Consider the following 26,385-nt stretch of genomic DNA (forward strand, 5'->3'; position numbering starts at 1 on the left):
ATGGAGGATGACTAGTAGTAACGACCAATGGCGGGGTTACCCAGCCGTTATAAAGCACAGGTAGAATTTTTACATTTCTTGGGGGCCAATTTATAAATGCGGCTCCAGCCAATCAGCTCCCAACTGTCATGTGTTTAAAAAATGATAGTTGGGAGGAGATTGGCTGGTGCACTATTTGTAATACGCAACGAGTTTTAAATAGCTACAACTTGTTAATAAATGGGCCCCGTAGTCTCTTAAAAAAAAAATCCTATATAATAAAAGACTAACGCTGCTCCTTCCCTATGGGAGGAATTCAAGTGTTTTTGTCACAGCCGCCAGCGCCGACGTTACTGTTATGTTGTTCCGTCATTTTGACGGGCTGGTAATTAGTAAAAAAATATCACTCTCAAGTTGCTTTGTCCTGTCGCATTCCTTATACATATAAGAGGGAGGAGGCAGATTCATTAGGGCTCTAGTAGTTTAAAAAGGCATAAGGCTGCTGCCGCTACGTTTTGGACAGAGGTACAGTAACGGTAACAAGTTTTCTTTGCTTACTATACGGTCAAACAAATCTGGATTTGGTTTTCTAAAGACGGCAGATTAATTTAACGAATAAATAAAACGGGTGGTCTTCAGTATGCCGGCTGTCGGCATCCCGGCGCACAGTATACCGGCGCCGGGATCCCGACAGCCGGCATGCCAACACTTATTCTCCCTCGTGGGGGTCCACGACCTCCCTGGAGGGAGAATTAAATAGCGTGGCGCGCCACCGTGCCCGCAGCGTGGCAAGCTTAGCGAGCCCGCAAGGGGCTCATTTGCGCTCGCCACACTGTCGGAATGCCGGCGGTCGGGCTCCCGGCACCAATATGCTGGTCGCCGGAAGCCCGTCCGTCGGCATACCATACTACACCCAATAAAACAATTCAATGTTTTACTATTGTATTTATTTATTTATTTATTTTATTTATTTATTGTTGTTCCTTGAAGCCATTATTGGATTCCGCTCCGGATACAGAATATAATGATGGATCCGAGGATCAGGCTGAAGAGGTAGCATATTTTATTATGTTGGGTTGTAAGCTCTTGTGACTAGGGGTATCTGTTTATACTCCTTTCAGATCTCCAATGCCGGATCCCACCCGGGAATTGGTAACGGGTCCTTACCGGGTGGTATCCGTCATTGGAGACTCTGCTACCGCTTTCGCTGGCTTCCAGACCCGGCCATATGCCGGGTCAGTTGCCATAGCGGCAGAGGGCGGAGTCGGCGCTGGGAGATGAGCTCATCTCCGCACTGCCTCTCCCTATCTAGTAAATGGGTCCCGGGTCGCATCGAATCCGTTTACGCAGTCACTCACCTGGTATTCAACCTGGGAATAACCCTTCTTATAACACGGGTTGAATTACCGGGTCAGGTGACCCGGGAATTCCGACATGGTTTTTTCTCACCGCACACTGACCCGTGTCGATCCGGCAATATGTGGGGCGATAGCGGGTTATTTGTGCGATGTGAAAGGGGTATTAGTTTAAGTGATGTACTACAGTGCGTTCATGTGATGAGGTAGTATTGGGAGCAATTGTGTCATGATAGTAATAGCTGAAGCCTCATCATTGCCACCTCAGAGGGGTGTGGTTTGGTATGTCGACAGCCCGAATGTCAACGCACAAAATATCGACATGTAAAATGTTAACATCCACAAATAACTACTTTGTCAAAATGTCAACATTTTACACGTCGACCGTCAGAATGTCGACATACTGTGCATATTTAAGACCAGCCAAACCCCTAAATCTAAACATAAATCTAACCCTATCCCTAACTCTCCACCAAGCCCTAAACTTTAATATACAATTATAATTTAGTGGGAGATAGAGATGTTCTAGGTGTCAGTCCTGTGATTCCGGGTGTATCATTTCCATATTACACACAGTGTATGATCTGCTACTCTTATCATCTTCCCTGCTCCTCTCTCCATCAGGAAGGTGAATACAACGTGGAGGAGCTGAGGAACGTCCTGAACCAGAAGTTACTGGAGCGTAAGTTGTGTGTACAGGAGACGCAGTATAGCCAGAGGCGTCACTTACCAAGGTGACACCTGGTGCGGTGCCGCAGGCAAAGGGTGGGGCTTCGTGGGAAAGGGGCATGGCTTCATAAGAGGGGCGGGGCTTTGAGTCCTGATCCCCGCTTACATGACTCTGGTGGTTTGAGAGGTGCGGCCTGCCCCCCCGGGGAGTGCTATGGCTGCAGTGCCGGCTCCTACATGATGACAGGAGCTGAGTGCTACTGATAATGTTACAGTGCAGCACCCGCCTCCTGTCACTGAGCAGGAGCCGGCATTTTGGTGTCATCACTCGGCGGGTGACACCGGGTATGGGCCGCACCACCCTTGTGACGCCACTCATTAAATCCTCATGTGTTTTTGTGTATAACACGCGGTTTTTTTGTGCAGGCCCTGATATCAATTCCGATGGATTTACTCTGAGAACATGCAGGGAAATGATTAATCTGCTGGATGTATCCTAGATCAGTGTGATACGGTCATTCCTGTAAGATGTCGCTATATATATATATATATATATATATATATATAAAAAAAGGAGTGAAGCGCCACGTGTGAGGGAAAACAACACCTGAAATTAAATATATTTATATGTAAAAAAACACACTCCCTTGTAAGTAATAGGGTGTCAGCCTCCCCCTAAACAGTTTTACAGCATTGGTAAGATGCTGTATAAAATTAAGACGAGTATGGATAGATAGGGGTACTGGCGACCAGCAGGTGTTTTTATATACCAAAATATTTAGCGGACTTGAGTATCATATATAAAGGACTGGATTGAGAAAGAACTCCTTTTTATGTAAAAGAGAAATAACAATTTATTTTATCAATAATAAAAAATATATATTTTACACTTGCTTTCTAAAAGATACATATAAAACCGATTCCTCTACAAATATAAAAAATGTATTAAAACGGATTATATAGTAAAAAGCAGTTGTATAAAAATATTTTAAGACATAAAATGGAAAGACATTAAAAAAAAATTTTTTGGATTAGTAGTTATTAAAAAACAGCTTATCTTAGGGTGGAGGGTCATACAGGAGATCCCAACGCGTTTCGTCTATCTGACTTCATCAAGGGGTAGTGACTGAATGATCCCAGTGAGCTTATATACCCACTAATGAGGAGTTACTACTGTGACATCACTTCCTGTCAATTAGTATTGAGAAGGTGTATCGTACATACAATTCATATTTATAGCATAAGAAACAAAGATGGAGCAGTGTTAGATAAGACATGGAGAGGCTTCCCATGTTTTTAGATCAAAAAAACGAGTAGTATAACTTATTTTAAACAGTTTCATGTAAAGTTTATATTGAGAATATGCACTTCCGCCCCACTTCCGGTTTCGGCGGTTCTTGGGTGCACAAGTGCAGACGCCCCACTTTCGGTTTCGCGTCTCTTGAGTGCGCATGCGCAGACGCCCCACTTCCGGTTTCGCGTCTTATTGAAAGGAGGTGTTCAGGGCTTCATGCCCCACTTCCGTCCTAGCAGTTCGGATGGTTTTAGTCCCCACTTCCGGTTTACATGTCCGGAATCACATGATGTTTATTCTTGTTGTGAGGATGTTTGGGAGAGTTCAATGTTTGAGCGGCAGCCATTTTAGAGGAGTCCCTATGGGCGGACATGAATTCTCCATACGTATTGCTCAGTAACATGAAATAAAGGGAAATAAATATTCATTAGTATCGATGCGCTTTGGGTATTTCAAAAACGATTATTAATACATTTCTGGCATATAGTATATCCACTTTTAGATGCCAGGCATTGTATTTAGATAGATAGCAATTACTTATAATGAATGGCAGAATGCAAACCGGACAGTTTAATCTAATTATATTATCATATGTTATTCATAAGCAGAGAATGGCTATTTTTGAGTCTACATAAATTATACTATATATGTATATATGTGATACTTGTGAAGACATTTATATATGTTGGTGCATTTATTTAAACATCATATATCATATTTGTGCATTTATTAGTAAAAAATAGTCTGTGCTTGATTATGTGCTTAGTTAATAAAAAATACGTATTGCATGATTGAATCTTATTCAGACACATTAGTGTTTGTAGACCAGTTTTTTACAGTACTTTAGCTTCCCAGGGGGTCACCCTCTTGGTACTGTTAAAGCCCAACACTGCTTAGCTTCCAAGATCGGACGGGCTTGGGCGTGGAGCCAGTGTGGTATGACTGTATCTTATTGGCTATGAAAAAAATACTCATTTTTGTGTCAAATATTTTTATTTTCATGCTCACGTATACAATTAGTTTATAATTTAGTGTGGTAATGTGATAATAAAACAATGACCTTATAGGAAGGGGGCAATTTCATAACCCTCATTAAATCCTGCCGGGTGCATCGTGTTGAGCTGGTAGATCCAAAACATTTCTCTTTGAGATAGTTTATTCGCCAAGTCTCCGCCTCTTTCTCCAATTTGTACGTGTTCGATTGCTTTAAATGATAAGTCTTCTGGGTTTGAATTATGTTCCAAGATGAAATGTCTGTAGATAAGGTGGGTATCAAGCTTGTTTTTGATGCTCCTGATGTGTTCCTGAATTCTTAGTTTCAGTGTACGCTTCGTTTTCCCCACATATCTCTTCTTGCATGTACATTCCAGTAAATAAATGACTGAGCTGCTGTTGCAATTGAGGAATTCTTTATTTCATGTTACTGAGCAATACGTATGGAGAATTCATGTCCGCCCATAGGGACTCCTCTAAAATGGCTGCCGCTCAAACATTGAACTCTCCCAAACATCCTCACAACAAGAATAAACATCATGTGATTCCGGACATGTAAACCGGAAGTGGGGACTAAAACCATCCGAACTGCTAGGACGGAAGTGGGGCATGAAGCCCCGAACACCTCCTTTCAATAAGCCGCGAAACCGGAAGTGGGGCGTCTGCGCATGCGCACTCAAGAGACGCGAAACCGGAAGTGGGGCGTCTGCACTTGTGCACCCAAGAACCGCCGAAACCGGAAGTGGGGCGGAAGTGCATATTCTCAATATAAACTTTACATGAAACTGTTTAAAATAAGTTATACTACTCGTTTTTTTGATCTAAAAACATGGGAAGCCTCTCCATGTCTTATCTAACACTGCTCCATCTTTGTTTCTTATGCTATAAATATGAATTGTATGTACGATACACCTTCTCAATACTAATTGACAGGAAGTGATGTCACAGTAGTAACTCCTCATTAGTGGGTATATAAGCTCACTGGGATCATTCAGTCACTACCCCTTGATGAAGTCAGATAGACGAAACGCGTTGGGATCTCCTGTATGACCCTCCACCCTAAGATAAGCTGTTTTTTAATAACTACTAATCCAAAAAAAAATTTTTTAATGTCTTTCCATTTTATGTCTTAAAATATTTTTATACAACTGCTTTTTACTATATAATCCGTTTTAATACATTTTTTATATTTGTAGAGGAATCGGATTTATATGTATCTTTTAGAAAGCAAGTGTAAAATATATATTTTTTATTATTGATAAAATAAATTGTTATTTCTCTTTTACATAAAAAGGAGTTCTTTCTCAATCCAGTCCTTTATATATGATACTCAAGTCCGCTAAATATTTTGGTATATAAAAACACCTGCTGGTCGCCAGTACCCCTATCTATCCATACTCATATATATGAGCATAGGGCCGGCACTCCTCGGTTAATTGGTTACTGCGCTGGTGCCTTCACATGTACAGCAGTACATACATATTTTGGTAATAAAGCATCTGCCAATTTCTGATTAATGATGCCCTCATGTACCGCTGCCTTTAAAATAACACCCAGTTCTTCTTGAAATTTATTCACTGGGTCGCCCGTCAGTTCTTTGTACGTTGTCTCATCATCCTAATTTAACCCCAGAAGAGAGGAAGGCCATTAATACTTTGTCAAAAAATTCGGAATTAATTATACGACCGGCGGATAAGGGCGGAGCGATCGTCTTGCAAGATCTTAAAGATTATCGTAGTGAAATTCTTCGTCAATTACATGATGAGACAACGTACAAAGAACTGACGGGCGACCCAGTGAATAAATTTCAAGAAGAACTGGGTGTTATTTTAAAGGCAGCGGTACATGAGGGCATCATTAATCAGAAATTGGCAGATGCTTTATTACCAAAATATCCTATCACCCCAGTACTTTACACACTGCCTAAGATACATAAAGGGGTGTCACCCCCACCAGGACGCCCTATTGTTGCTGCAAGGGGTTCTTTGACACAACCAATTTCAACATATCTTGATTCCATCTTGCATCCGTTAGTCCAACGGCACAAGAATTTCCTTCTGGACACCACTATGTTTATTAATAAGCTGACAGCTCTGGGCAGCATCCCAGAAGGATCGTGGATGGTCTGCGCAGATGTTGTCAGCTTATATACAGTTATACCACATAATCAATGTTTACAGGCGGTGAAAAGGTTTTTGTTAGATTGTGATTTGTATGATATGGCATTTGTTGAATTTTGCATATGTCTTTTGGAGTTTACCCTCAAGAAGAATTACTTTTTGTTTGACAAAAAATATTATATTCAATTGAGCGGCTGCTCAATGGGCTCTGCTGTGGCCCCAGCTATAGCTAACATTTATATGTTTAGTGTCGAACAACATTTATTTTTCTCTGAGGAGGTGGTTTATTCTAACATTGTCTTGTATACCCGCTATATAGACGATTTGTTTATTGTGTGGTCGGGCTCTAAGGATACCTTTTGCAAATTAATGGAAAAGATCAATGATAGTGGAAGTCCAATTAAATTCACATTTCGTATTAATCAACATTCTATAGATTATTTGGATGTTGATATCAAATTAGTCAATAATCAATTTGTGACATCTGTATTCTTGAAAGAAACAGACAGGAATACTTTATTACAATATAACAGCTGTCATCCATCAAAATTAAAAAATTCACTTCCATATTCACAAATGTTAAGAATTAGGAGAATCAATTCAAACACAGAGACGGCCACTAAACAGATTGATGCACTAATAGAGAAATTATATTTAAGGGGATATGAGAGAGATCTACTGAATCACACGAAAGAGCGAGTGTTATTGATTGATCGGAATGAATTATTAAATAAGGTACAGGTTAATACAGTAAAGGAACGAGTCCCGATCATCACTCAATATAACACACAATCAGGTGAGATCAATGCCGCTATTAAGAAACATTGGCATGTAATTAAAACAGATCAGCAATTGCCATTCCAAAAAGTAAATCCTATGCCGTGTTTCACACGAGGTAAAAATCTTAGGGATCTTTTGGTACGCACAGATATTAGCAACCAGGAACCAACTGGTACCCAGCATTTTTTGTCTAAGAAAAAGTTGGGTTGTTTCAAATGTGGATGCACCACCTGTAGTTTTTTAATTGCAGGCGATGCCTTTTTCCATCCACACACAGGAAAAAAGTTTTTAATCCGACATCATCTAACATGTAATACGTGCTATGTTGTATACCAAATAATCTGTCCCTGTGGATTAAGCTATATAGGCAAAACCCAGGGAAGATTTAAGGATCGCATGTCAATGCACAGATCAGCAATCAGAGCGGCATTGAGTAGCGACAAAAAATCGGATCAACCAGTTGCCCGTCACTTTGCGGAGTTTAAGCATAGTGTAGCCAGCATTAGGTATCGGATGATAGATTGGGTAGAAAAACCGGTGAGAGGAGGTGATCGTAATCGATTACTAATACAGAGAGAGGTTCAATGGATACATCGACTGGATGTATTATCCCCGCGGGGATTAAATGAATATTTGAGTTATAATTGCTTTTGAATGCTTTTCTTAGCCTTACAGGTTGGATCGCAGTTCAATTGGGGCAATCTGATTGACAATCTGTCTTATATGTATTGTTATATCTGTAGAATCGCTGCATGTTTATTTGTAACCTTGGTGATGGGTGCACTTCTTGATGATGTCATCAGCCGCTGCCGGAAAGGAGGAGGGTCCGTGAGGACTCCCGGCGTGGTAGACTGCACGGGTGATTGTGTATAAAGGTATGTAATTTATGTGTCATTCTTTTATAAACCTGACGATAGTGCTTAGGCACTGAAACGTTGTTTAACGCTACTGGTTTCCAGTGTGTCTTTTTCATACAAGCTGAGTGCCGCACGGTGAGAATTATATGTATGTACTGCTGTACATGTGAAGGCACCAGCGCAGTAACCAATTAACCGAGGAGTGCCGGCCCTATGCTTATATATATATATATATATATATATATATATATACATACATATATATATATATATATATATATACATATATATATATATATATACATATATATATATATATATACATATACATATATATACATATATATACATACATACATACATACATACATACATACATACATAGAGAGGAGCAGTAATCCATCCCAGAGAACCATCACTTGCTATATATATATATATATATATATATATATATATATATCCTATATAATAGCCCAGATCTGTGATCTTGTGATTCATTTGCTAACGCTGGGCGGAGTCACAACAGTGGGCGGAGTTAGTCAAATGAGTCACAGATCTGGCCAAATCTATAGGACACTAGGAGCAGCTGCAGAAGCAGATAGTATGGACATGGCACAGGCAGGGTGCATACCTCCCAGCTTTCACACACACACACACACACACACACACACACACACACACACACACAGCGAAAAGGGGGCGTGGCTTCGCGGGAGGGCCCCGTTTTCGTCAGTGAGGGGCATACTTGCCTACTCTCCCGGAATGGCCGGGAGGCTTCCTGAAAATCGGGTGTCCCTCCCGGCCCCACGGAAGAGCAGGCAAGTCTCCCGGAATCGGGGGTCCCCCTGCCCGTCCGCCCACTATGTGTGTAAAGTGGGCGGTCCGGGCAGTTGATGACGCGATTCTTGCAGAATCGCGTCATCATAGCCACGCCCCCTGCAGTGTAATGCAGGAGATCGCGGCATTACAGAGCGGGGGGCGTGGCTTAAAGCGGGCGTCAGCGAGACCCCGCCCTTGCTCCGCCTCCGTCCCGCCCTTGCTCCGCCTCCGTCCCGCCTCCTCAGCCCATCCAGCCCTCCCCTGCCCCCTTGCTGTGCTGACCTGGCTGCTCTCTCCCGCAGAGAGCAGCCAAAATGTCGGCAACCCTGGTGAGGGGGCATGACCAGCGCTCTGTGAGCTGCTGGCATGCCCCCAGGGGCTGATTATGAGTCCGGGGGGCACAGGGTACTTTAGACAGGGGAGCCCTATCTCATTGCTGTGCATGCTGTGGGTTGGGGGCGTGGCCTAATCGCGGGACGCGAGGCCACGCCCCATTATGCAAATTCCGGGATATTTTTTTTGTTGTTTTTTTTTTATGGTATTTTGGCCCCTCAGCTAGGGGCCTAGGGCTAAATCCAGGGGAGGTGGTCGCTCCCCCCTACACACCCGCACAGGCAGAAGAAAGCAGGGGGACTGCTGCCTCCCTGTAACACCACAGACCTGCCAATACGCAGCAGCGTGTGCTGACTGTAGCACAATGCTGCCGCTGTTACTGGCAGGACGGGGGAGGGGACTTCTGAGCTGGGACAGAGCTACTCCAGCTAGGGGGCCCCCTAAAACTGTGGGGCCAACGGTACGTACCGCCTCCCCCCCCCCTTAATCCGGCTCTGCTGCTGGAACCCCCCCTTAATCCGTACCCCCTGATGCCCCCTCTCCCTCTGTCTCCACTATTCACCGCTGCTCTGCTAAGCAGAACAGCGAGTACAGGAGCTTTCCAACTGCTCCCCCCCCCACCGCAGGACACTGCGACCCGCGGGTGGGACAGCGGGACAGACATCAAAAAATGGGACTGTCCCGCGAAAATTGGGACATTTGGGAGGTATGGGGGTGTGTGAGGGGGTATGCCATACTTGACCCCCACATCAGCATACTCAGCAGGGTCTCTCTGGCGGGGAGGAGCGTCACATTCTAGCACACTCCACGCTTCTTAGCTGTAGTTTTGTGGGGCACCTGCCGCTGTGCAGGTTCCGTACTGCCTCTGTTATCTCCAGCCCCGGCAACCCCACCGCTAGCTGCAGCGCTGCCACCCGCAGTGAGTTGCGCCCAGCTCCTTCACACACTTTAGCCGGCGGGTAGCGCTGCAGAAGTCCGCGCTGCTTGCAGGCTCTGACCCCCTCCTCCCTCCAGCATCAGCGTCTCCTGCAGCATCTGCAGACACCCTCCTCCATCCGCGGTCCCCCCCTCACCCACCCCTCCCCCACCAATGGCACCCCCGCACCTGCCCCACCACCACCTGCAGCACCTCCGGACCTCCTTCCCCATCTGCCGCAACACCCGTACCTGCCCCTCCCCTACCCATGGCGCCTACGGACCCCTACCCCACCAGTGGCACTCCCGCCCCTTCCCATCCCACAGCACCTCCGGAACCCTTCACCCATCTGCAACATCCCCACACCTGCCCCTCCCACACCCATGGCACCCCTGCCCCTCCCCCACCTGCAGTGCCTCCGGACCTTTCCCCCATCTGCATCCCCCACTCCTCTGCCCCTCCCCCACCCGCAGCACCTCCCAACCCTTCCCCATCCGGGCCCCACCCCCACTTCCGCCCCCCCTCCATCCGCAGCATCTACAGACACCATCCGCAGTACCCCCGCACCCGCTACATTCTGTACATTGTGGCCTGCAGGTGCTGTTCACGCCGTCGCAAGGGGCTGCGCCTCCTTCACCATCGCACACCCTTTCATTGTGCAATATTTAACCACTAACAAAGGAATGCAGGTGATACTCCATATAACACAAATATTGAACCCCAGAAAGGCATGCAATGGTTAAGGGGGCGTAGCCCCTTGCGACGGTGTGAAGAGCGCCCGTAGGGCACGATGAAGCACCTAGTTGTGCAATATTTAACCACTAACAAAAGAATGCAGGTGATACTCCATATAACACAAATATTGAACCCCAGAAAGGCATGCAAGGGTTAAGGGGGCGTAGCCCCTTGCGATGGTGTGAAGAGCGCCCGTAGGGCGTGATGAAGCACCTAGTATGTGTAAATATATGTGTATATATATATATATATATCACAGAATCTCATTTTTAGCAGTTTGGAGGGTCTCCTTCACTCCATTATATATCAGGCAGCACTTAGTGCCAGTATAGAGGGCGAAAAGTCTCATCAGGGTAATTGGGCAGTTGCTCAAGGGCCCCAGGATTTCAAGGGCTCATGGCCGAGAACCCCCCACCCTCATGGATCAGGGCCTTCAATGGGAGGGGGGGTAACAAGGGCCGAGACTAGGATTCTTGTCATCCGGGGCAAGGCAGTAATGTGCCTCCCCCCCCCCCCCCCCCCACTTTCCCCCCTAGCAAACACAGATCTATTTACTCTGGGAGATATTCTCAGAGGAGCGGGGGGGTGTGGTCAGTGCTGGAACTCAGCGCCTGCTGCCTCCAGTGTCTGTGTCTCTGTGTACACTCACAGCTCCTGTCCTGGCGTGTGATTGGAGGAGAGCTGTGGGGCCTGCACAGCGCGGTATAGACGTCCCAGCCCGCTGACTGGCTGGGACACTGCAACACTTTACCAAGGTTTCCCCAGCCTTGGAGAGACTGAGCGCCGACACCCACACAGGCTGCAGCAGCGACGCTGGGAGCGAGGCACACAGAGATAGCTGCTGTATGTGTGCTGGTGACCGGGAGAGGAGAGGATGCGGCAGTGGTGGGAGTGAGAAGGGGGAACAGCTTGCATCCCCTCAAATCTGGCGCCTGGGCCGTGTGCCCCCCTGGCACCCCCCCCCCCCCCCCCCCTAGTTACAGCCATGGGGAAACTGACAGGGGGCACACCCACAGTGGCAAATTCAGAGCAGTGTATTTAATCTGGAGCTGCAGGTGGCATGTCAGAGCACTGACAGGGGGGAGGGGCCACTGATGGGGCAAGCCAGCTCACGGGTTACTTTAGTGGCCAATAAATGGTGAGCTAAGAGATGGATTGACAGGGGAAGCTACCCACGGGTGTAATGGTGTAACCCCAGCACTTGCAATTCTTGCAAAGCCCGCCCAGGATACCGGTGCTAGTGGTTACCGCTCCAGCTGGGGAGTGTGGGTATCAGGGTAAGTTCAGTACAGCCTGGGGGGTGGGAGCACTGTGCAGACATCCATGTATTCCTCAGTGAGCTGCTGCTTGCATAAAACATGCAACTGCTGTGTGATTACCTGTCTGCAGTTGCTGGCAGCACACGATGTGCACGTTTGATGAATGGGCAGGTCTGCTGTGGTGGATAGAATGCTCCCTCCCCCCCAGCGCATGCTGGTCAGTACAGCCACCAGTGCAGTTGAAGATTATTAAAGTAAGAAAGGATAAGCACATGAGGGAAGAGGGCCCTGCTCGTGAGAGCTTACAATCTAAAGGGGAGGGGTAGACAGACAGGGGTGACACAGATGGGGTACATAGAGAATGTGGAACAGAGGCTTAGGATGAGATTTGGCTGGGTTTGGTGAAGAAGTGGGTCTTGAGAGCCCGTTTGAAGTTTTGTAGAGAGGTGGAGAGTCTGAGGGGGAGAGGTTGGGAATTCCAGAGAAAGGGAGCAGCATGTGAAAAATCTTGGAGGTAGGAGTGGGAGGAAGTAATCCGTAGGCAGGAGAGTCGGCGTGCATTAGCAGAGGTAAGAGGATGGGTGGGAGTGTAAAGCGAGATAAGGTCAGAGATGTAGATGGGAGAGGAGTGGGAGAAGGCTTTGTAAGCGAGTGTGAGAAGCTTGAAATGGATTCTGAAAGGGAAGGGGAGCCAGTGAAGGTCTAGTAAGAGAGGAGAGGTAGATGTAGTGCGTTTGGTGAGGAAGATGAGCCAGGCAGCAGCATTGAGGATAGATTGGAGTGGAGAGAGGTATTTGTCAGGAATGCCAGTCAGGAGGAAGTTACAGTAGTCCAGTCTGGAGATGACCAGTGAGTGGATAATAATCTTAGTAGCATCCTGGGTGAGAAAGGGTCTGATCCTGGAAAAAATGTTTTCGATGAAAATGGCAGGTTTGTGAGAGGTGCTGAATGTGTGGTTGGGAGGAGAGGGAGAAGTCAAGGATTACTCCAAGACAGCGCACTTGGGGGCTAGAGTAGATAGTAGTGCCATCAATAGATAATGAGATTGTAGGAGGTGAGGTTATGCGGGAGGGAAGATGATCAGCTCGGTCTTGGACATGTTAAGTTTAAGAAAGCGCTGGGACATCCAGGAAGAGGTAGCAGAGAGACAGTTGGAGATACGAGTGAGGAGAGCAGGGGAGAGGTCTGGAGAGGAAAGATAGATTTGTGTGTCATCAGCATAGAGATGATATTGGAAACCAAAAGAACTAATGAGCTTACCTAGTGAGGACGTATAGAGAGAGAAGAGAAGAGGACCAAGGACAGAACCTTGGGGTACCCCTACAGTTAGTGGAAGTGAGGGGGAGGTGGAGTCATGAGAGGAGACAGAGAAAGAACGGTCAGAAAGGTAGGAGGACAGCCAAGAGAGGGCAGTGTCACGCAGACCAATGGAGTGAAGAATTTGCAGTAGGAGAGGATGGTCCACAGTGTCAAAAGCAGCAGAGAGATCAAGTAGAATACATATAGAGTAGTGTCCCTTAGATTTGGCAGCATGGAGGTCATTGCATACTTTTGTAAGGGCAGTTTCAGTGGAGTGGAGAGAACGGAAGCCAGACTGGAATGTGTCAAGCAGTGAGTGTGAGGAAAGAAAGGAAGTAAGGTGGTTGTAGACAATACGCTCAAGGAGTTTGGAGGCAAAAGGGAGGAGAGAGATGGGTCGGTAGTTGGAGAGAGTGTTTGGATCAAGTGTAGGTTTTTTAAGAATAGGAGAGATGAGTGCATGCTTGAAGGCAGAGGGGGCAGTGCCTGATGAGAGGGAGAAATTGAGAAGGTGGGAAAGATGGGAACAAGCAGATGGAGAGAGGTAGCGGAGGAGGCGGGAGGGGATAGGGTCAAGTGGGGAGGTGGTGAGGGGACAGGAACGAATGAGGGCCATGACTTCCTCTCCAGATGCATGGGAGAAAGATGTCAGAGTAGGTGCGAGGGATGGGGAGGGTTGGTAAGGGATGGGAGAAAGCTGGTTACTGATGGTCTGGTGTGATGTGATGTCTTGACGTATGGAGTCAATTTTGGATGTGAAGTAAGTAGCAAAGTCAAGAGCAGAGAGTGAGCAAGGAAGACGAGGTGGAGGTGGGCAGAGGAGTGAGTTGAGAGTGGCAAAGAGGCGCTGGGGGTTGGAAGACTGGGAGGAGATGAGGTTCTTGAAGTATGACTGTTTAGCAAGAGAAAGGGCAGCACTGAAGGATGAGAACATAAGTTTGAAATGGAGGAAGTCTGCCTTAGAGCGTGATTTCCTCCAGTGTCGCTCAGCAGTACGTGAGCATTTTTGCAGATATCTGGTGGATTTGGTGTGCCAGGGTTGAGGTGTTAATTTTCGAGGGTGAATAGTGGTTGGTGGAGCAACAGAGTCAAGAGCAGAAGTAAGGGATGCAATGTATAAGGAAGTGGCTTGTTCAGGGCATGAGAGAGAGAGAATAGGAGAGAGAAGTGAGTCAAACAGGGAGGAAAGGAATGTGGTGTCAATAGCTTCAATGTTACGCTTAGTGATGGTAGCCTTAGGAGGTAGAGATGGGGAAGCAGAGAGAGATAGGTTAAAGGAGAGCAGGTGGTGGTCAGAGAGGGGAAATGGGGAGTTGGAAAAATCAGAAATATCACAGCGGTGAGTGAAGACCAGATCCAGTGAGCTCCCATTCACATGGAAGGGGGGGGGGGGGTCCACCGGGAGAGACCAAGTGAAGAGGTGAGGTTAAGGAGTTTAGAGGCAGGGGATTGTGTGGGAATGTCAATAGGGATGTTGAAATCGCCTAGGATAATGGAGGGAATGTCAGAAGAGAGGAAGTGAGGAAGCCAGGAAGCAAAGTTGTCGATGAATTTGGAAGCAGTGCCAGGAGGGCGGTAAATGATGGCTACTCTAAGATGTACTGGTTGGAAGAGGCGTATAGCATGGACCTCAAATGTAGTGAATGTAAGGGATGGTTCTGGTGGTATGAGTTGGTAGGAGTAACTAGAAAGTAAAAGGACCCCAACACCACATTAATGCGGCATATAATTGCACAGGAACTGCCGCCATCCAATCAGCTGCCACATGTGTTATACAGTCCTACAGGCCTAGCAGACCAATATCCTCAGAATGGAGGGCAAACAGCAATGTAATATCATGTGACAACTCAGTGCCAATCAGGAGCCAGTGTTGAGAGCTGGCATTAATTAACATTTGTATAATTAATACTTATGAATATGTATGCCTTAGACGAGACTGATATCATGCAGGTATGTAATAAGGTGGCATACTCTTATTTATGTATTATCCAGTCAGATATCGGATTAATGTGTAACTATCTGTCGCTGACTGGTAACAGCCTTAACTGCGGACTGTACAGGTGGACAATACCGGGACCCTGAGCAATGAAGAGTTAAAGATCCTGTGGATGAAGCTGGAGAATTACATGGTAAGGCTACATGTTATCTCCATAGCGCAGTCATGTGTCTGAGCATTTATTATCAATACTCTGAATAAATGTGTTAAAACTGAAGCACATGGGTAATAACAGCTACTAAGAGAACCCCGACCATTAATGGATGAGGTTCCCCAGACATACTCCTCTACTACGTGGCATCACACTATAGCCAGACTGTAGCCCGGCTCGCACCCAGGCTTCTCCCAGGCAGGTGGCTGCCTCATACAAGGCTACTTCCCCGGCTGCAGTTGCATCTGTCACAGATAGGGGGCGATCTTTGTTAGCGCATTCTCACCCTATGATTCATAAGTTGTATACAGTGTATTTAGGCAGGGCCGGACTGCCCATCTGGCACTTGTGGCAAACCCCGGCATACAGAAACACGGGGGCGTGCTGCTGGACCAGGCCTCTGTGACTCGCAGCACGCCCCCACGAGTGTGGTCTATGGTGGTCATTCCGAGTTGTTCGCTCTGTAAAAATTTTTGCATCGCAGCGATTTTCCGCTTAGTGCGCATGCGCAATGTCCGCAGTGCGACTGCGCCAAGTAAATTTGCTATGCAGTTAGGAATTTTACTCACGGCTTTTTCATCGTTCTGGTGATCGTAATGTGATTGACAGGAAGTGGGTGTTACTGGGCGGAAACTGGCCGTTTTATGGGAGTGTGCGAAAAAACGTTTCTGGTAAAAACGCGGGAGTGTCTGGAGAAACGGGGGAGTGTCTGGGCGAACGCTGGGTGTGTTTATGACGTCAAACCAGGAACGACAAGCACTGAACTGATCGCAGATGCCGAGTAAGTCTGGAGGTCTAATCGCAATTCTGCTAATCTTTCGTTCGCAATTTTACTATGCTAAGATTCACTCCCAGTAGGCGGCGGCTTAGCGCGTGCAATGCTGCTAAAATCAGCTTGCGAGCGAACAACTCGGAATGAGGGCCATGTGTGAACGGATCAGTCCATTCTCACAATCTCCATCCATACGCAGATACTTGATCCATCCCAGTCACTGGTTCTTTCTACGACGCGCACACATTGCGACTTGCATGTGACGCAGAGTCAGCCCCTTTATTTCCGCGCTTCGCACAATGCACATCTCCAGGACCAGGTTTAATAACACTTGTACGGCTGTCACTGAGCCCTGTCATCTATACAATCAGATTGTGCAATCAGTACAGTAAGATGTGTGTTCTATTATGCTGGGAAGGCAGATAATCCCTAGAATGAAAAACCCAGTTCTGATCTGTGAAATGTAACTACTGTAGATAACCTGCTTGCATATATATATTATATGTGTGGATTTGTATAGATTTATCCTTTTTTCAAAAATAAATAAATGTATATGCATTATGCACGTAACAAACTTCAATATAAGCGCTTATATCCAAATGATCCAATGTAATAAGAAGATCTGTACAGTAACTGCCTCATACAAGATCCAGCTGAAACCTTAATTACAGATCCACCAAAGAGATGAACAGATATTAAAAGTATTTAAATAACACAAATAAAAAGAAACTAAACATTTATTATTATACAACATATAATAATATATAAAGTTAATATACTTTTTAGAACTGTTGGTTGATAAAACCTATAGTAATGCTGTATAATACTGATAAATACTAAAAGCTTCTCTGGAAAGAAGACATCGATAACACAATTAGGAGCAGAAGTACTAATCCTTAGAAAGTGATACAGTGGAGAGTGATAAATTGCCAGCCAATCAGCTCCTAGCTGCCACGTTACAGGCTGTGTTTGAAAAATGACAGCTAAGAGCTGATTGGCTGGTACTTTATCTCTCGCCGCTTTGTCCCTCTCCAAGGATTAGTACAATTGCCCCAAAATGTAAATGAAAGAAATAATCTATTGTATTACTGTATATGATGGATGTTTCATTGATATATTTTCTTATCATTTTTACTCTTTGTATTTTACGTATTCACATTCCCCCCCCCCCCCCCCCCCCATTATTTGGAAGTCTGTTGTACGTAGATTATAGAAGTGTGGATTGGATTCTACTAACACTAAAGGTTCTAGCTGACTTACATTAGAGTTCAGGGTACTGCATAGGAATTCAGTATGATACCCCGGTTGTAGGGATGTCGGCAGTCATATGACTGACACCGGCATCCCGACTTTGAAGATCCCGACGCTGAAAAGGGTAAGTATTTTTTATCCCATCACTACCTTAACCCTATCCCTCTTTGGGGGTGGGGTGGGGAGCTAGGGCTATCCCCCCTTCCTCCCCCCCCCCCCCCCCCCCTACTACCTAACCTCCGTCCTCAGGCCCTAACCCTAAAAGTTACCCAGATACTTACCTTCGGGATGGCGGCTATTGGTCTTCCAGCGCCGATCTCCCAAGTGGTGTCAGGATTCCGGCGTCGGTCACATGACTGCCGACAGCCGGGATGCTAAATGCACCCCCTGCCTAGAAATCTTTGTGACAATAATGCAACATGATAATATAAAATACATTGATTTAAAAAACATAAACTTTAGGACTAAATATCTCATACTTTACAGATAATATATTATTGCCTCATTTATTTTCTTAGGTTTTGTGTCAGTATGTAAATTTTGTGAATATGTAAAATTACAAAACTGCCAACACTCACAGCGTATTGCATGAAAATACATCATTCCTGTTACACCAAAACGCTGTAAATACATTGACTATTTAATTTTTACTCTAGAAAATATTCCTGGAAGTAGACACCAACCACACCGGAACTATTGATGCCCATGAAATGCGAAACGCGTTGCTGCAAGCAGGTGACTCATATAATAGTTTATTTTTTAAGATACCAGTATGTTGGGTTTATTTTATCTGCATGTCTTTTTACATTACTATAAAAATCTACACATACAGTATAATAAAACTTTTAGGGTAGTGTTGTACCTAGCAATTTCTGTTTAGACAGATACAGGACTTCTAGTGTTTATGAACTATGCAGATTTAAAAAAAATCTGAATTTTTGTCTGGCTGTTCATTTTAGCATCATGCAAAAACTACTATAGGAACATTGATCACTTTTCACTATTGTATAGCTTAGTGACCTAGAGTGATACTGAGGTACAGATGTGTCCTCATACATCTTGCCTCAATATGGCATGCAGCGTAAAATGCTTGGCGTGAGTGAGCTGAGAGGTCCTGTGCAACTGTGTTAGTGTCAGGCATCTTTTTAGCCAAAACTGCATCTTATTCGCATTGCTATGCAAATAGGATGCACAAGCAGACTCTGCTGATTAAAATGATATGCTGCACGCCTACATTCTGTGTGTGACCACGGCTGTATCTGCATACAAAATGGTATGTTACAGTGTTTTCTGGGAATACAGCCACTGACACTGTAGCATAGCATTTCGTATGCAGATACAGCCGCGGTCGCACACAGAATATACGCGTACCACATATAATTTTAATCAACAGAGTCTGCTTGTGCGTCTTATTCACATAATTTTGCCTAATAAGATGCATTATAATGGAAGTTGCATGTAAAGATGCTTGGCGCTACCAAGTCTCGCCACAGCACGGCGCGATTAGAAGGACTGTTTAACGCGCAGAGAGGCTAGATGTAACTGGACATATCTGTATGTATGATCTCAATGTGACATCCGGGAGAGGCGCAATAAAGGAAAACCCAGACACTTTACATTCGGCGTGTGCAGTGTAATCAAGGATGTAAAAATAAATATTTGTAATATCTATCTATTTATAGTATACATGACGCAGGGGTGGTAGGATGATGGAGAACATAATGACACAGGCAGGGCTGCCATCAGAAATTGTGGGGCCCAGTCCTGATAGAACAGGCAGGCCCCCATGGAGGCAGAGCTGTGGATAATATGGGTGGAGCTACAGTGGAGGTGGGGCATCAATTGGTGCATAAACCAGTTTTTCTAAACAAATTGTCAAAGTTTGGGTTATGGGGGACAATCATTAGGTCGATTTATCCCAGTAAACTGTAGTCATCCATAAGTCCGTAGGCACAGAAAATCCCCTGAAGCTGCCGGTGAGATTGGGGGATCAGGGTGCAAGAAAAGGAGAAGGGGCAAGCGAAACGCGTTGTCCTCCCGAGAGGGTCGGTGACAGGCTGATGCCTGCTGCAGGACCAGTGCTGGATGTCAGCAGCACACAGTGGAGAATCTCCTTCTGCAGTATCCAGATGAACAGGCTGTGATTACTGTATGCAGGCTGGAGCAGGGAGAGCGGCAGGTCACGGCAGAGGCTGTACACTGTAAGCTGGTGGTAGGGCAGATCTCTGATGGCACGCAGCAGTGATGGTTAATGGAGGACAGTTGGGGCAGGGAAGACCGGCTATAGCATGCAGGGGGGAGGGTGTCTGCTGAGGTAATCACACACCTGGGTCACGGCCGACAAAGCTCAGTAATGTGAGGCAGGGATCCCTCTAGAGGCTGCAGCAGGAACCAGGAGTAGGCAAGAGATCAGGTGCGCTCGACCAGGGCCCAGGTGTACACAGCAGCAGGCTTCAGCTGTGTCTCACAGTAGCAGTAGCAGCCCCATCTGCTGGAGTTCCTATGTATCTGTTCGACCATAGCGTCATTTTTTGGTCTCCTCAATGGCAGTGGCCATTTTGTTGTGGACATTTCTATACATATCCTGGCGGGTGGTATTCATGTGACCGCCGGTCAGCTGACCGACAGTCACATGACCTCCTCCACCAGCCCGACGGGTCACTGTCCCGATGGTCGGCATGCCGACCAACAGGGACTATTTCCACTCGTGGGTATCCACAACACCCATAGAGTGGGAATAGAACCCGTGGCGACCGCAGGTCAAATATACTACACCCATCCTGGCTTGCGGCTGCAGACTCACTGCCCAATTTCTGGCCGGTCATGCAACTGCAGTCCTGATAGTTTCTCTATAATAACGGCCCTGGACTCAGAGCTGGTAGGATGATGCAGAACATAATGACGCAGGGCTGGTAGGATGATGCAGAACATAATGATGCAGGGCTGGTAGGATGATGCAGAACATAATGACGCAGAGCTGGTAGGATGATGCAGAACAGAATGATGCAGGGCTGGTAGGATGATGCAGAACATAATGACGCAGGGCTGGTAGGATGATGCAGAACATAATGACGCAGGGCTGGTAGGATGATGCAGAACATAAAGACGCAGGGCTGGTAGGATGATGCAGAACATAATGATGCAGGGCTGGTAGGATGATGCAGAACATAATGACGCAGAGCTGGTAGGATGATGAAGAACATAATGATGCAGGGCTGGTAGGATGATGCAGAACATAATGACACAGGACTGGTAGGATGATGCAGAACATAATGACTCAGGACTGGTAGGATGATGCAGAACATAATGACGCAGGACTGGTAGGATGATGCAGAACATAATGACACAGGACTGGTAGGATGATGCAGAACATAATGACACAGGACTGGTAGGATGATGCAGAACATAATGACACAGGGCTGGTAGGATGATGCAGAACATAATGACACAGGGCTGGTAGGATGATGCAGAACATAATGATGCAGGGCTGGTAGGATGATGCAGAACATAATGACACAGGGCTGGTAGGATGATGCAGAACATAATGATGCAGGGCTGGTAGGATGATGCAGAACATAATGACACAGGGCTGGTAGGATGATGCAGAACATAATGATGCAGGGCTGGTAGGATGGTGCAGAACATAATGACGCAGGGCTGGTAGGATGATGCAAAACATAATGACACAGGGCTGGTAGGATGATGCAGAACATAATGATGCAGGGCTGGTAGGATGATGCAGAACATAATGACACAGGGCTGGTAGGATGATGCAGAACATAATGACACAGGGCTGGTAGGATGATGCAGAACATAATGACACAGGGCTGGTAGGATGATGCAGAACATAATGATGCAGGGCTGGTAGGATGATGCAGAACATAATGACACAGGGCTGGTAGGATGATGCAGAACATAATGATGCAGGGCTGGTAGGATGATGCAGAACATAATGACGCAGGGCTGGTAGGATGATGCAGAACATAATGACACAGGGCTGGTAGGATGATGCAGAACATAATGATGCAGGGCTGGTAGGATGATGCAGAACATAATGACACAGGGCTGGTAGGATGATGCAGAACATAATGATGCAGGGCTGGTAGGATGATGCAGAACATAATGACACAGGGCTGGTAGGATGATGCAGAACATAATGATGCAGGGCTGGTAGGATGATGCAGAACATAATGACACAGGGCTGGTAGGATGATGCAGAACATAATGACGCAGGGCTGGTAGGATGATGCAGAACATAATGACGCAGGACTGGTAGGATAATGGAGAACATAATGACACAGGGCTGGTAAGAATGATGCAGAACATAATGACACAGGGCTGGTAGGATGATGCAGAACATAATGATGCAGGGCTGGTAGGATGATGCAGAACATAATGACGCAGAGCTGGTAGGATGATGCAGAACATAATGACACAGGGCTGGTAGGATGATGCAGAACATAATGACGCAGGGCTGGTAGGATAATGGAGAACATAATGACACAGGGCTGGTAGGATGATGCAGAACATAATGACACAGGGCTGGTAAGAATGATGCAGAACATAATGACACAGGGCTGGTAGGATGATGCAGAACATAATGACGCAGGGCTTGTAGGATGATGCAGAACATAATGACGCAGGGCTGGTAGGATGATGCAGAACATAATGATGCAGGGCTGGTAGGATGATGCAGAACATAATGACTCAGGGCTGGTAGGATGATGCAGAACATAATGACGCAGGGCTGGTAGGATGATGCAGAACATAATGACGCAGGGCTGGTAGGATGATGCAGAACATAATGACGCAGGGCTGGTAGGATGATGCAGAACATAATGACGCAGGATTGGTAGGATGATGCAGAACATAATGATACAGGGCTGGTAGGATGATGCAGAACATAATGATGCAGAGCTGGTAGGATGATGCAGAACATAATGATGCAGGGCTGGTAGGATGATGCAGAACATAATGACACAAGGCTGGTAGGATGATGCAGAACATAATGACGCAGGACTGGTAGGATGATGCAGAACATAATGATACAGGGCTGGTAGGATGATGCAGAACATAATGATACAGAGCTGGTAGGATGATGCAGAACATAATGATGCAGGGCTGGTAGGATGATGCAGAACATAATGACGCAGGGCTGGTAGGATGATGCAGAACATAATGACACAAGGCTGGTAGGATGATGCAGAACATAATGACGCTGGGCTGGTAGGATGATGCAGAACATAATGACGCAGGACTGGTAGGATGATGCAGAACATAATGACGCAGGGCTGGTAGGATGATGCAAAACATAATGACGCAGGACTGGTAGGATGATGCAGAACATAATGACACGGCTGGTAGGATGATGCAGAACATAATGATGCACGGCTGGTAGGATGATGCAGAACATAATGACGCAGGGCTGGTAGGATGATGCAGAACATAATGACGCAGCGGTGGTAGGATGACGCAGAACATAATGACTGTAAATGCCAAATTGCTTTCTAACAAATATTTAAAATGCCCGCTCTAATATAAACTGCGGACGCCAGGCACATCTTATTACCATATACGAAAAAAGTGCGCCGTGCATCGCAAAACACTACATCCCTTAAGAGAAAACAATACTCACACATTGGGGTAAATTTACTAAGGTGGGAGATTTTTAGAACTGGTGATGTTGCCCATGGAAACCAATCAGATTCTACTTACCATATATCTAGCTGCTTCTAGCAGATAATAGATATAATCTGATTGGTTGCTATGGGCAACATCACCAGTTCTAAAAAATCTCCCACCTTAGTAAATTTACCCCATTGTCTGAGTTCCAAAGCTCATTGATGTATATATTTGTTATTAAACGGATATGTATTGGGGCGTGGCCTATTTGTGAATGCAGCAGGACGTGTGGTGGAGAAGCTCCTGTATGCAAAAGTTAAAAACCATTATATATAGGGGCTTCACAGTGCCTTCCTGTCAGGATTGACTCCCCTGAATGATCTTGAGCCCAGGAGTGTTGGTTGCGGAGCTGGGAGGTCATTAATTTGGCCTCTGCAGGTTGCGGCCTACTCCCGTGTATGAGATTCAAATGGATTTGGAGAGATGACTAACCAGGCGCAATGCAGCTAAGGTGTTAAAGGTTTAAATAAATGTCACCACATTTAAAACAGAGAATACAATACAAGAATGTTAAGCCTTTCCTACACACTCAGCGCAACAACCAAATATATATACACACGTCCCTTTGTTCTCTTTCTTGGACGTTGATGACTCCTTCTTTCAAATCTTCTAACGGCTTGATCTCTATTCCGTGAACTCCAAAATGTGAAAACAAAAATAACAACCACCAATGTGTAGTATTTTCTTATTTACAAATAGTCTCTATATCAATTGTCTTTATAGTGTAGTCTTAACTCCAGCGTACCAAGACTCACACAGAATAAGGTTAGTATGTGCTTATAAAGGTATCTTTATCCTTTTTACTTTCAGTCATCCAGTGTCCAATTCACCATAAAATGTGACAATAATATGAAATCCTAAAGTGAAGAATAGTCTGATTGGGAGCGTACCCTCAGACTCACATAAAAAATGCAAACTGCACACACATCTAGGTTTCTTTGGGGTGTAGCACACTGCGTACCCGAACTCACACTGCACGAAGTAGGATGACTCTCATAAAGGTATCTTTCAGAAATTATGATCCGTCAGTCCTTTCTCCTCCCAGAAGTCTTGTGTATTCAGTATTAGCGTGAAAAAAATTAAAATACAATAGTGTGTAGTACGTTCTTGTAGAACAGTAAAATTCAACAAGAACAATACGGACCTATTCGTACCTAAACACTGGACATAACTTGTGCCAAAAAAAAGGAATTAATTGGTGCCCTTCCTCTTAACTCCTCTGTGTATTGAGACTACACCACAACGTGTAGATGTAGAAAAAGACAGTGGAAGAGAGATTTGTAGAAAAAGAGTCATATGGGATGCGTACCCCAAAACTCACAGAAAGAATACAGCTGGTAAGTACATCTAGGTATCTTTGAGGTGATTTGTACAGCGTACCAGAACTCACACAATAGGGTGTATGGTGACTCCCATAAAGGTTTCTTTCAAACACTGTTTCCTCCCGTCCATACTTCTCCACCCCTTACGATTTTATGTAGGCTCAGAAGAACAAGGAAAAGAGGAAAAATACAGAACAAAAAATGTGTAGTAGGTTCTGGAATACGCTGATAAATTTACCAAGAATAATTCAATTGAAGCGTACCCCCACTCACACAAATTGAGAATGGTATGCACATATCAAGGTATCTTTTAAGTGTTCTTTATCCCAGCGGATCAAATTATATATATATATATATATATATATATATATAGAAGCCCCCAGAAGAAAACTGATCACTTAGAGGATGCGTACCACAACACTCACAGAGGCAAAGCAGGAATCAAACACATCATGGTATCTTTAGTATGTATGATATCCCAAAAAGTTCCGTACCCAGACTCACACTCTGAAGTGGAATGCAGCTCCTATCAAGGTATCTTTACTGTGTATTCAGTGGAGTATATTTTTTTCCAGCTTATATCCACCCAAATGGAATATATCCACAGGTTTTTTTTTCCATAAAAACAAATTTATTGGTACAAAACAATGAAAGTCAATAGAATGGAAAACCATCCACATAAGAAAAAAGTTTAAAAAATAAAAAAAGAATGTCCCAAGAAAAATATGTACACGAATAAAAATTGAAGTTGGCTACTCACACTCCTGATGACAGTATCAACTCGTTTCGGTCATGTGACCTTTATCAAGATCCTGGATGACTGAAATTAAAAAGGATAAAGATACCTTTATGAGCACATACTAACCTTATTCTGTGTGAGTCTTGGTACGCTGGAGTTAAGATTACAATATAAAGACAATTGATATAGAGACTATTTGTAAATAAGAAAATACTACACATTGGTGGTTGTTATTTTTGTTTTCACATTTTGGAGTTCACGGAATAGAGATCAAGCCGTTAGAAGATTTGAAAGACGGAGTCATCAACGTCCAAGAAAGAGAACAAAGGGACGTGTGTATATATATTTGGTTGTTGCGCTGAGTGTGTAGGAAAGGCTTAACATTCTTGTATTGTACTCCCGTGTATGAGACCGCAGGCTCAATTTCTGGATCACCCCCACCGTGGACCTTCAACTGCCGTGGTGTCCCTGCTATCATTCCCACGTCATTGCCGCTTACCGGGACCCGGGTCTCTGCGTGGCCATCGCCTGCGGTGTGGCTGTACCCCCTCCTGCGGCTGGAGACTCATCTGCACCCGGCGCTGGGATCCTCTGATCGCGCTGTCTGCCCTCACCTGGGTTCGGAGACCTCTGTGGGTGGCGGCGGCCTGCGCTACGGGACGATTTAAGCTCCGTCCCTATCAAGGAGGCTGCTGCACGATGCCCTGCTCAGCTGGCGGCCATTGAAAAAGGAAAAAAAAAAAGTGAAAATTGAGTACAAGGCAGACCTGCTCTGCATGCCCCCCTCATCAGCTACTTGCGCTTCCCAGGAATCTGGCTCCAGAGATACATCTCCTGCAGCTGTGGGCCCTGCTGACACCATTTATTTAATTTTTTTTACATCAAAGCAGACCCCAAGGCTGTGTTTCTCTGCTCCCGATATATTCTACATTACATACCATATTTGCTATATCCAAGACTTGGAGCTCCACCTGGTGTCCGTTCTGATATATTACATCTTCCCTCATGGGAAATTCTGTCCACGCATGATGGTATTGATTTGATTACTATTCTTCCTGCCTCCG

General features: G+C 45.5%; 2 pseudogenes; one reads left to right on the forward strand and one right to left on the reverse strand.

The window, feature by feature from the left end:
- Window positions 1-26,385, forward strand: part of LOC134910700 (calpain-8-like) — a 135,417-nt pseudogene that overhangs the window by 97,679 nt on the left and 11,353 nt on the right.
- On the reverse strand, window positions 4,128-4,247 carry LOC134912092 (5S ribosomal RNA; annotated as a pseudogene).

Source organism: Pseudophryne corroboree, chromosome 4 (assembly GCF_028390025.1).
Source record: "Pseudophryne corroboree isolate aPseCor3 chromosome 4, aPseCor3.hap2, whole genome shotgun sequence".
In the NCBI taxonomy this organism is placed as follows: domain Eukaryota; kingdom Metazoa; phylum Chordata; class Amphibia; order Anura; family Myobatrachidae; genus Pseudophryne; species Pseudophryne corroboree.